The 13,269-nt window shown below is 45.4% G+C and overlaps 1 protein-coding gene across 23 annotated transcripts in view; it reads right to left on the bottom strand.

Annotated features, from left to right (window-relative positions):
* Positions 1-13,269, bottom strand: part of LOC125767474 (uncharacterized) — a 90,629-nt gene that overhangs the window by 51,231 nt on the left and 26,129 nt on the right. The window contains exons 1-2 of one of the 23 annotated variants that reach the window (XM_049434174.1): positions 10,345-10,449; positions 7,228-7,645 (exon numbers count right to left, since the gene is read on the bottom strand). The exons of 17 other annotated variants lie outside the window; for them this stretch is intronic. The gene's annotated coding sequence lies outside the window, so the exon portion shown is untranslated. 5 more of the 23 variants (XM_049434184.1, XM_049434194.1, XM_049434164.1 and 2 more) reach the window with 5 other exon arrangements.

Genomic DNA, 13,269 nt, shown 5'->3' with positions numbered 1-13,269 from the left:
ACACACTCATACACAGAAGAAAAATATTGCAAACAACAAATACCAGCAACCCAGAACACACGGGAGAAAGTTGTACCGCTGGTTAATGTTTCCGAGAGATAGCTAAAGCATACGCTAATGGGAAGCTGGTTGTTTTGGTTGGCCGTTTAGTTTAGTGGTAATTGTCGGGAATTAAAATAAAAGTATAATGCTTTTATGTGTACAGTATCCTTATTGTCTGGCCCGCGGGCAGAAAGCAAACACAAAGCACAAACACGCCCACATGTGTCGGTGCCCTCGCCTAATTGCGTTGTGTCACATGTGCCGAACGAGAGCAAAGACGCAAAAGGTAGGATTAAATATGCAATTTTTCATTAAAAATAACACAAAAAACCATTTGATTGCATACCTTTAGGCGCTCGTTTTCCTTCGCTCTGGCGCGTACGATTTGAATGCTTCATTTTTCAAGGCAGGCAATCCGCAAACGGGGCACCGTAATCTTATTTGTATTCTCATCATGTGTTTTTCCATTTCTCGTTTTTTTTTGCTCTGCACAATGCACACAATGCATGGTTCGATTGTTCGCTAACCACAAGATAACAATAAGTTTCCAGGTCCGGTGCGGCAGTTTTGCAAAACGATTGTAAGAGGTTTACCACCTTATTGTACGTAACATGGAGTTTTGTCTGGCGTTCGGAATCCTTCAAATTCGACCTCTGACGAGATTGCTACCTCCAGGTGTCTCTCTACGTGCGTACGTGTGTGTGCGCTTACACCGCAGGAAATTTGTATGGAAATCAACGCTGAGGCGCAAGTAGGAAAATGAACAAAGCGAATGGGGTGGGACACAACAAAAAAAAGCGCAGAACCTCTTTGCTCGTGGTTTTCTTTATGGTACCCCTTTGCCCTGCCATGTTGGCGCATGTTACGTACCTATAGTGCGACCTATTCAACCTTCCTGTGCAAGACGCGTATCAATGCGAAGGGTGGGAAGGGATCGCATTCGGCAGGAGACGCCGCAGAACGGTTGCCTTGTTGGAAATCTTGCGTGGTTTGCGCTATTAGAAAAAGCCCTACTTATTGGCCCCGGTACCGGATTTGAATCTAGGGGTTGGTTGGATTGGTTTGCTGCAGTGGTATCGCACCACGCTGCTGTACCATTTGTGCTGATTGTGGTAGACGTGTGCGTTTCTGCCACGCTCATCCTAACGCAACCGAGCAAACCGGTCCTCCGCCGTCCTCTGTCACCGTACGGTAACCTCTGCGAGTAGCGGCATCTTTGGTGCTCTAGTTCGCTTTATCGATCCATAGTTAAAAAGAAGTTTGTTTTTTTTTTTGTGTGTGCTGCTATTCCTCGTACGTAGGCTCCTGAATTCGTTATCAGACTTTCTCGATGATGCATTACGTGTGGGTGGTGTTGGTCCCAATAGCATGATAAATACCAACCAGTGCTTCCGCATCACCGTTTCTAAGCAATTCGTCAAGGAATCGGTTCACTTGAACTGGTATTGGCCTCGTTCCAATAATCGCCATCTTTGTCTGGGCGAAATTGCAAAACAGCACTAGTGACAGCTTTGTTACGGCTGTCAAAAAAAAAAAGAAACTGTCACATTTTAATTGCTTCCAGACGGCACCAGCTTTTGCGTTTCATTATCTTCGCTGTCATATGGGAAGTTAATATCTTAATCAACTCACTGCAAACGCATCGCTCTCCAGCCAAAGGGAAGATAGGGTAACAATCCAATCCAAAGCTCTCTGGAAGCCTGTCACATTCCGCATGTGCGTGTTTGTGTGTGTGTGCGGGCGTTGTACACGCGTGTGTTTTACTTTTTACTTAACTCCCGCCACTCATCCCACTGCCAATGTGTGTTGAAGTCACAGAAGGTGTAGGTAGAGCGGGAAACCATCATCAGGCGAAGTTTAGTAGATGCTGGGCCCCGGGTTTGCCAGGCAGGGTTTTTGGCAGCCGATCGGGCCTGGTATGCTGACGAAAGTGCACTTCTGCGTAGGCGTGTCTTAAAAAGCAATAATTCTTTGAAAAGTATACATTTATCACAAACACGAAAGTGTTCCCTGTTTCTAACTGCGCTCAGCATTACATTTACGCCCCAAATCCGGTACTCCGGCTGCTAGTGGCGGTCTACACGACGGAAAACGGGGTAACCGATGAGGGTCGCCGCTTGGGCAACATCGACCGCCTTCGTGCTGTTCTAGATTCTACACCGCTTCGATACAAGCGCAGAGTGACACGGGCTAAAGCTTGTGCGTTGTTTAGCGAACGAGTGATGTCTACTCCTACGAATTCATTACTTCGCATTCCAGCGAACCTTTGCCTACATTTTCTGCAAAAGCTAAACAAAACACGCACAGCGCAAAAAAAAACTAATGCAAAAATACTACTCAACTATCTCCACATGATACCTCCATTTCCATCACTGTACACTGGATGTTCGTCCTGTGGCAAGCAAACCACGCACACACGCAGAACTACGCAAAATGGCCGTTGCCCAGCAGGTACACTACACATATTGCTGATAACAGTCAGCGTCAGGTCTATTGGTAAATGTTAGCCAAAACTCACCCATACATCAAGCGCAAGGGATCGGTACGACCGGTAAACGGGTATCGAAAAACAAGGGAACACTCTTTTGTGCGTGAGAAAAAAAAAACATCACTCTTCTGTCGACGGTTGCAGATCCGCAGTACTAAAAGTGCTGCCAAAAATAGAGCATCCACCACACGGCGGGCTGCAGACAGAAGGACTCCAACCTGTTCGGGACCTGTTGGTTGACTAATGAGTTATTTCGCCCTTCAAGCAGGGTTTGCAACGGATGGGCAGGTCTTGGCAGCGTCACATCAAAGAGTTGGACAAGGTCAGTTGCTGCCAGTACGAATTGTTCATGCAGGAACAATGTTCCCAAAAAAACCATCTACCTTCAGTGCTGTAGCATCATCACCCGTTCCGGATGTCTACAAATTCCGAGATGTGTGAGCTGAGGCCACGCTATGCAACATGCACACAGTTCAACCGACTTCACAGATATGTTCGAGCTGGTACCTTCTTCCGTCAGGAATGAAAATACACATTTCCTCGAAGTGAAATTCCAAAATTGCAGCTCCAGAAGATCCACCCACCAGAACCCTTAGAAACGTCCGTTTCTAGGCAGCAATGGTAGGAACAAAAACAAGGCTAAAAAACGACTTACCGACCTTGAAGCAGACAAAGGTCAGAATGTTTAGCCTTTGTGTTGCGGGGGTGTTCGTTTCCTGGCTGGAATCGTAATCAACTCCCTTTTATTTGTGTAACTCGGTCGAGTGACACCAGGGACAAAGGAGCTGAAGTTTTGGTTTCTTAATTGGGGACAATTCTCATCGGGGTTTTAAGTGATGAGAGAAGCATCTGTTTAACAGCGGCAAAAGTAGAAAGAGAATGAGGGGCTAGTATGGCGGAGTGTGAATAGGGAATTCTATAAGAGAATTGAGCAGATGTATACTGTTGCTATCAAAAGGAATTTGCAACTTGTAGTGCATACATTTAGGCGTGTTTGATGTGCAATACAACGTTCCTGAAACGGAACGCCATTTGGTGTATTGCTTATAACCATTGTCTCACTGTGGTCAACCATTTTTGATGCCAAATGCCACAGTTTGGCAACAGTTAAAATTTACACTTCACACAGGCAAATAATGAACGTGATGAGAAGTGTGGATAAATGCTATTAAAGTTGGAAGCTATTACCATATGAATTACCTTAAAATACAAGCATCGTACATTATTCGTTGTTATGTGAACAATGTGTGAACAGTTGGCTTGCTCAGCAACATACTCTTGTAAAGAAAAGTTATTGAAGTATGTCCTTCAAATTAGGCACAGCGTGTAGTTGTCAGTACAATTAAAAGCATTTTGTGAAAATGATTGCCTAGTTGTAGGCGTATTTAATTTAGCAAGTGTACAATGCGCCCAAAAGTTATGTAATTGCAGAACAATATAGTGGCGTTTTTTTGGTCACACTTGATTTGCCGTTCACATACAAATCAACTTTCATTAAACTCACTGCCTTTATCCGTAACTTTTTCATTCTACTCAAAAACACGGCGAACATTTGCGATAGGCTGCTGCTGGGCAAAACTTTGCCGTTCGCTTGATGGCGTGAACACTGCTTGCCGCAGTAATGCTAATAATTCTCAGAAGTGCACCACAGGGGAATAAATGCTACCAGAGCAATGTCATGTCTCCAATCAATTGCTATCAATTGAACAAGAAGCGCTTTTGTTTGCAGCGTAATCAGAGTGAAACAACAACAACAAAAATGCGCACACACGTACACACACATACCAGTAGCGAAACAGCAACCGAACCCCGCCACTAATTGCTTTCGTGCGAAGGGATGTATAGTTGCTAGTTGTCATGCCATTAGAGGAACACAAAGAGACCGTCCACCATGGTAGCGAGTACTTTGTCGTGTGCAAATCTCCATTGCCAGATTGTGATTTCGAGTTAGAGCGTTCGGGTGGTGGTGTAGATTTTTTTTTGCCTAGTGTTGTTACGATTTAAATGGAACACTGCATCCTCTGGAGAGACATTCGCACAAAAGGTAGCCTGGTGTCGCTGACGTTGAAAGAGCTGTACGACATCGATGCTACGGGAAATCGACTCCATGGTGATAAGACAAGACACTAATAATGGCAGCAAGCGATGGTTTCGAGGTTGATGGTGATGCTGATGATGATGATGGTGATCGTGACGGTAGTATTATAGGTGATGGTAGGTATTAAATATGTGTTCATGACATTCTTTTCACAAAGACACGGTGGCGTGCACCGCGTTGATGAATCGATCAAACATTTAATGGGTTTCATTTGAAGGAGCGCATTGCATTTAAACAATGTCCAACGTTAAGGGAGCACCCGCACTAGGTAGTAAAATATGAAGTTTCTTCTGCAACAGAGATAAGCGCAATTTTGCCAACGGGTATATAGCTCCGATCCAACATCACACAGGCTACACGGTACAGCTGCAGCTTCTAACAGTGCAAAACACACAAAATAAATCACAACAAAAGAAGAAGCGTGTTAGAAATCCTTAGGTACCTGCACTGGTGCGGAATAAAAGATACTAAAAGTGTAAGAGAATTGAATTGCAATGAAGAGTAAGCTTTCGCAAATAGGTAAAAGCGTCCTCCACGTTCAAATCGCTCTTTCTATCTCTTTCTCTCTCTGTCTTTATCCCTCACCGCCCTTGGGCTGACAATTCGTCCGACAAATCCGTTGAAGCGCATCGCAAAAGCGAAACTATCTTTATCTGTTCTGCCTCTCGCAGGACTAGGAATAAAGTAGTAGTAGACAGCCGTAGCTTGCCCCCAACCAGCAGTACGCTTGTCAGCGGCAAATCAAAAGAATCGTCTTACTCTTTCACTCCCACCCTTAGTTTCATTTTGCGCCCTGCGTTGTGCGCTTTATACTTGCTTTTATTTTTTATTTTTTTTTTCATTTGCTCCTTCTCATTCTTGCTTCTTTCCTTCATTCAACCACAGCAGTCATAACAACAATCAAATCTACTAGGTTACGGATCCTTGCCATCAGATGAGCACTTGTGAGACTCTCGAGGAAGATCTGAGCCTTCTTGCATAACAACTCTAGCTTCCATCGTAACACATGAAGGGGAGTCGATCCGAGAGAATGATGGTGAGAGGAAGGGAACGAGGTAAGGAAATAGAATGGGTTACCGTACGTGTGTGTGTGTGCTGGAGGAGAAGAATAGCGAAGGAAGGTGATGTAAATGTTCTGAATATGAATGTCATTCCAACGGCTAATCGAAGGCTTTCTTCTAGAGGACGGAATACCTCGCTTTGAAGGCCATATTTCATCTCAGCTCAGCGTAGCTTTGTAGCTTACGAGCTATTAACCAAAGGAATCCAAATATAGAGTGGCCACCACCGAACACCCCTTTGTTTCTTCCCTTATCCTACACCTTCTCCGCCCTGCTCACCTCACATTGACGTGTGCGTGGTACGATTTAGCAGATGCTGGGCAGAAGGGGGGAGGAGCGGGATCAAAGTGTTGGAAAAGTCAACTATCTGAACGTGTTTGATTCTCTCGTATGGGAATCGCAGGACATGATGTCGGCCGATAAATGTCAGAACATCCCAAAACCCCCGGCGGCACTGGGGCGAAGTAACATTAACCTCCGTCGGCCAACCTTCAACCAGGCGCCCGTGGACGCGGTGTTCCCATTCCTGTCAAATCAGCCTGTCCGTAGCAGCACTTCATTTTGTAACGCTCGGGATAGTTCAGGATATTACGTGACGTTTGTCTTCTCCTGGCTGCTGCTGCTTCTGCTGTCTACAGTGCTTCACTCGGACAATCGACGTTAGTGGCTATCTTATTCTTCTTCATTTCTTCCGCTTTTCGTTCGTTACACACGGTCAAAGGTTCAAATCCCGTCCGAACTTTCACTGGTGTGTGAACGTTAACGCATGAATGACTATCTGCCAGTGTGAACGATTCAATAGGTATAAAAAAGGAAACAGACATGCGAATGAAGTTCTTGGGAGCAGACAGGGGAAAAGAGGATTTGAGGAGAGGTGCAAGGTATCAAAGACTGTTCACAAGTTCGCTTGCTAGAAGAAATAGAACTAGATGAAATAAGAAAAGTAAAAAAAAAACAAGAAAACATTCATACCGACAAAGAAAGCACAGAAAATGAACGGTGCAAGATATTGCGAACAAAAATGGGTAGTTTGAGAATGTTTTTTTTTTGTTGTTGCGTCTCTTCTCTTACTCCACTCGTCTTCGACCGACAAACACTGCACAGGCTATTATAGCGCGGGTAGGAGTGAAGGGAAAAAGTTTTACGATAAATTATTCCTCCAACATAGCTGCTTTTTCTCGTGCGCAGCTGGAGAGTTATCGTTGATTCAGTGTGCAGCGAATATTTCATGCCTTCGTTTTTTAAAGAAGGTTTTATTTGAGGTGCTGTCGGTGATACTAACAAGCTAGAACCCATTTAAAGTATAACGTAAAACTCTCGAACCATAGGTAGTATCATACAGATTTAGCAGTAAGTTTACGCAGCATCAGCAGCACCAGCTTCCAGAAAAAAGAAGAAAGATTCTATTCCCATTCCATGTCTGACAAAGCTATCGTTTATAACCAACGCTCTGGTTCTTTAGCTGAGCGGATCTTACATGTCGTGTCAATGACATACATACTAGCAGGTGTACTAAAGGCTAGAGGGTTTGTACTTACGATCGGCAACTGTTTGAATGATGAGCGTGTGCGACATTGAGCGTAGAAGTCTTTTCGGTTCGCGCGAACTCTTACATGCGGAAGGGAGGGTATTTTATTTCTGTATGTTGATTGTTGCACTACACTGCCCTTTGCACACGCTGGTTGATCGTTGTGGAGTGGCGTCCTTTAAAACAAACCGAAGGTTCACGGCACCCTTATACACTTCCACGCACACATACACATTTTCACCGAAATAATAAAAAAACGAAATCAGTCGTACGTATACACATACACACACACAGCCGAGTGGAAAAGTGAAATAGCGTAAAAATCAGGATAACGAAAAAAGGCAAGCTAGTGCACGGGTGCAACCACGCAGGTTTATTGTATTTCGCCACTCTTAGAAACTCATCAACGTTACTAGACTATAGTAAACCTGCAACGAAATGGAAAGAGCAGCAATTTCACAACACATGTACACGCAGGTGATGTATTTTGTTTTTGAGCACATTGCTATTAGAATGTTACAGCCCCCGGGGCGCCATATGTTTGGGATGTGCTTTTCCAATGCCAAAAACGGGGTAGTCTGTTTGCCCCGTCACCTTCTCGTGATAACCATTTTTCGACCCAAAATTTTCACTGTGGCTAGTCTACACCACACTGCCAGCGAGGCGTACTCTTTGCTGCGATCAGGATGCGGATTGCACGAGCGAACGCTAACTCTATACTATTATCACCAATTTCCGTGTTCTTCGCGTTCCTGCTCACTGGAGGCACTCAAACACACGCAGCAACGGCTAAAAGCGACCGATAAGGGATCGCGAATGGCAGTCGGCGGCTCTTTGCTTCCGGGGTTGAAAATTTTGTGATAAAGTCAAACGGTGTACCAGTAGCAGGAGTGATGAAGCTTCGCCCCGTTGCGTTATCACTAACGATTTCGTAGCAGTTTTTTGAATGCAGTACTCAATCCACACATCATAGATGAAGTTTTCAACCTGCCTGTCAGACGTAGCCACCTATCTACAACTGCTAAGTAACCGTAAACGGCATACTAAAAAGGCGCTACGTATATAAAGTGACACCACTTTGGAAGTTTGCTACCCAAAAACCACTTGTACACTTCCACGCCACTTCCACGTGCGAACGGTTTCCGCTTTAGGGCCGTTGTATAGGTGTGTGTGTGTGTGTGTTTTTTGCCTTCCTTCTTTCCTTTTTTGTTATAAATATTAAGCTTTAAAACCGGGAAAGGCTAGCACAGTTTTGTGTGGTAGTGTTACCGCACCTCAACCATCTGGTGTGGTGGTTCCGAAAATTTTGTGTTCAACACTCACGAAAGCACAACCGAAACTGGTTCACATCTTGCCGAGCAGCACCTGAACAAGGAGGCTGGCCCTGTGTGTTCCGTTTACTCGCTCGCGTCCGCTTACCGAACGGCTTCGGCAAGTTGTATCTCGCTCCCCAAAAACTCTTCCCCAACTCCTTCCTTTCCCTGCTGCCAACACTAGGCTCCACCACCATGTATATATATGTGTGTGTATGTGTGTGTGTGGCTGTGTGTCTGTGTAGTGGTATACGCACGAAAAGCAATCCCGTGCGCCATGCTCATTTCAGGATATCGGCGAGCGTGTACGAAAGCTGGAGAGCTTTGCTGCTGACGCGCTTGGCTTTTCAGGTACAGAGGGATACGGATTTTCCGTTCGGCTACATTTTCATCTGCCGTTGTGCCGTTGGATGCTCTCGGGTTTTGTGCGATTTCCCAGGCTTTTGCATTCCTTTTGTCTCTCTCTCTCTCTGTTGTTTTTTTGTGCGTGTATGTGTGTCGTCCTCGTACTCTGTCTCGCTCACTTTCCATCTCGTTCTAGCGACTTGTTTCGTAAATACTTATCTGCTTGATACGACAATGAATGAGAAAGAGAGAGATAAGGAGAGAGGGAGAGAGAGAGAGACTGCGCTCGAGAATGAAATAAGAGTGAAAACTCAACACATCAGCTTGACATTATTCGAAGCAATCAAACAGAGCCCGATAATGTCAAACAAACAAAATGTTACTTTTTACGTGCAATAGTTGCCACCAAAGTCCACCAAAGGATGTGTTTATTCCAGCAACTTTTACCAGCATGATTGGCAAACACTGGACCACCATGTAGCCATGTTTGTTTTTTTCTTTCTTCTTCAAAAAGCATCACTTTTGTTCTTTTAATGGTGATTAAGCGGTTTCGCCAGGATTCAGGTGAGGTCCACCTGAAGTGTGATGTTACGTTCGCGTTCTGGTGCATGTGTCGGTGCGAAGGGCTTGCACCGGATACACCACGTATAGTGCGCTTTTCACGCTTGGGCAAAAAGCGTATTGCCCTCTCGCACACAGCATTTTCACAAACAACAACAACAATGATGCTTCGGGCACCATTATCAGCCTTATCTTTGTTTCATTATCGATTCGGATTATGGTAAATTGTACGGATTATGGCAGCTCCAAAACATTAGAAACCAGGGCACACACCTGGCGTTGTGTACGGGCGTGTATAACCGACGACAGTCCAAAGACGATGCTATTGCTTTACAAAACTTAACTCCCTGCTGGCGGGTTATCGCATCCCGCAAAAGCTGTTTAGGTTGAAAACGAAACACCGAACAACAAAACGGTAACGGTAAAGAGCTTTTTACGCCTAAATGTATGCAACTGTAATCGGAGTGTCATCCCTTCACCACTATGGGGTAGTATCGGGCATCTTAATGTTTTAAGAATTTCCCTGAACGCCAAATACAACGTTGTGTCGCTTTCCCCTCTCCCTCGCACCCCTTCACTCCATCGTTTTCCTTTTCTCTTTTTCACACTTTGCCTTTTTGCCAAAGTTTCACACGCACTCTCATACATACATACATATGAACAGCGACGTTCACAAACGCACAGCAATGTAAAAATCCCTTAACTGCCTAGCCTGGTCCCTCCTTCCACCTTTACCCCTAGCTTAACATTACAATTCTTCCCCCCCCCCCCCCTCGCCCTTTACGACGAGTGTTGTAGTACACTCCGAACAAAAAAGCCGAAGAAATTCTCACAGAGGGCGCTCCATTGGAAGAGAGTAGCAGCTAGAGTAGAACGCCAAAAACAAAAGCAAACAAACGAACACGCACTCACACACGCAGAGAGAAATACACCAAAGTGCTGCCACCTTTTCGGATGGTATATGATTCCGCTCGTCAGCAAGTGTCGCACCCTACTGACACGGCACGGCTAGCTCGTGTTAGCGAAAGTTTTTTGGGAAGCTTTCTTCCACCCTGGGTCCGGCGAAAGCCAGCGATCGACTTACTTTAGGCAGGCAGCTTAGTGCGTGCGACATCGTGTTCGGCGTGTGGAAGCTGCATTGGCAAGCGCGAACGAGACAGCGAACGAAAGGAAAACCAGCTTTCCAGGCAGGGTTTTTCTTTCCATTTTGAATTTTTGTTCGGAAAGGCGAAGAGCGCGAACCATGTATCTTGGGAGAGATTTACTCCCGAAGTTGTGGTTAAGCTTTACTCGGCGTTACTCGGGCACCCTTCGGGTTTCCGCACGCTGTGCGCTGTTGTTTTTTTTACCTTCTTCTTCTTTTCGGCAACATCGATGTCGGCTGGGCTTTCAAAAGTGGTTTTAGCGAAAATTGCGCCTGAAAGGTAGGCACACATACACGCACGTACGCAGACACCATCGGCTAGCGGACGCGGTGGGCGTTCATGCCCTTTTTGGTGCCCGATGTGCCTGTGTGTACACATGTGTTTGTGTAGATTTGTTGCTGTTGCTGGGCTTTCGGCCAGCGCGCCCTTTCGGGAGTGTTCGTATGCCTGTTGGGTGAAAACATGAAGGGCGCAAGCGCTTTCCCTTTTTGTATGTGTTTGTGCCTGTTTGTGTGCGCGCCAACCACCCACCCCGCTCCCGCCTGCATCCGCCGACCATCCAACATAAGCAGAAAAGGCATAGATGAAAGAAGTGAAGGGAGGGGGTAGAGCAGGTGGAGAGGGGGGAGGGGGAGGGGGTGTTCGGAATCAGCCCTTCGCTGGGAAAATCTGTGAGCACCCCTGATGGTGATGTCTGTTTCAGGGCTCGTTATCTCTCCCGAATCGAATTCGGCTGTGGTAAGACCCGGGAATCCGCGACTCGCAAATGAGGAACAGATCGCGCAATATACATCAATAAACTACACACAGCTGAATTGCTGAATTGTTTGCAATTTCTTTTTTGTGATGCTGCTTTTTATTATGTGTGTGTGTGTTTTTTTTTTGTTGTTGTCTGTTTGTTTATGGTAGTTTGCTATAAGTAGCAAAAGGGAGAAACATTCGGTTAGGTAAAGAGAATCCATCCACTAGATTCGATAAGCCCTCACCCTCCCTTCTTCCCCCCCCCCCCCAACCCCCAACTCACTCATGTAACAGAAATATCCTTCAGCGTGTGATGTTTCTCGTCTGTCTTTTTCGGTTTTTCTTTTCTTGCTTTTCCTTTGGTAAAAGCCACACCAGCAAACGTTCACTCGGTTGAATGCGTCTTCGCTGTCACGTACTTCACCGTGCTTGGCAAACATTCCACTGCAGCGTTGGTGGTGCTTCCGAGTGTCTTTATTTGATTTTGACGTGTTTCTTGCGATCCGGAAGATATGAACACCTGAATCGAATGAACTACATGTATCTTTCTGCTGGGGGGTGGGAGTGGAGGAAGCAAGGGCAACCGGAACATGTGTTAGGAAAAATACATCACGCCATGTGCCAGAGTTTGAAGAGCGTAGTGCAGGAAGGTGTTCTTATTTTCTTTTTTTTTTAAAGAAAAAAAAAAGATAATCCACGACAGACGATGATTGATTATCAGCACGCGGTTTGGTACAAAATATTCAGCTACAAACAGCAATGTGGCTCGCAAAAAAAGACAGGCCGGGGTCTTAATTTGATGTACGTTTCGTACGGGTTAGCACGATGTACGATTTGCCACCGAGTACTGTGCGTTGGTAAATCACATCACAGCATTACTACACCCGCACGCAGAAACAAAAAAACAAAACTACTAATGAGCTTTGCTACCAGTACGGTCTCGGTTTGGCGTTTGCCCGAGTTTTCGATTGGCCGTATCGTTTCAGTATTTCGGGCCTCTAGCTGCGTCAGTGGACGGTTTTACTTCCAAACACAAACACGCCGGGCAACACTGTACGTACCGTCCCTGTGGTTTCGGGTGTCAATTCATGTCTCGTTTGACCAGTTGAACAAAACCCGTTCCGGCTGGGTATCCGTATCCAATGTAACGCCGTACGCCGTTCGCAACAACGCAGAATACGATTCGGTGCTGTGTTTTAGTTGATAAGTGGATTAGTTGCAGATTAGTGAACTATTGATCGTACGATAGATGGGAGAGTTATCGAGAATGCGCACGGACGAAAGACCAACTGATAGAGATAGGAAGAGCAAGAGAGTGAGACAAAGAGAAAGAGTGAGAGAGAGAAAGAAACAATGAAAGCGCGTGCATACGGACCGGACCACTTGTTTGACTTTGATTGGGCAGATGGGATTGGGCAGATAGGCTGAGTGGATAGAATTGGCTTAGACCCTTAGACCGAATACGGTCCAAAATGCTGATCGGTACAACTAGTAAACCCCCCTCCCCTCCCAAGTTTGAAGTAACTGCTCAAAATTGGATGAAATAAAAACGATTGAAAGTGTGCACCTGCCGAAATGCAGCTGGATGGGTTTAGCTGCAACTGAAAGCTCTAGCGCTGTGAGCTGGCCGAGACATGGCGCAAAATATGTTCATGTGAATTGCATAACTTTAGGCGCGTAGAGATGAATATGCTTCATCGTAGAGGTGAATATGCTAACGGCGCCCGATAAGTAGGCAACTCGCATTACAAAACAGCCATACTAATATTTTTCTGTTTGTTAGCAATTTACAAGTTTGTGTTTTTCTTGATAGTTAACTTTTTAGATAGCAGCTTATCGTTTCGGTTTTTGGAAAATTTTACCATCAACCATTAAACACCGCACGGTACATTGTTTGTTTGGAGATGAAACAACGGAAAAAAATGAGGACGAAATATTGCAAAGATT

This window comes from Anopheles funestus, chromosome X (genome assembly GCF_943734845.2).
Source record: "Anopheles funestus chromosome X, idAnoFuneDA-416_04, whole genome shotgun sequence".
Lineage (NCBI taxonomy): Eukaryota > Metazoa > Arthropoda > Insecta > Diptera > Culicidae > Anopheles > Anopheles funestus.
This window is presented reverse-complemented; position numbering and strand designations above follow the sequence as displayed.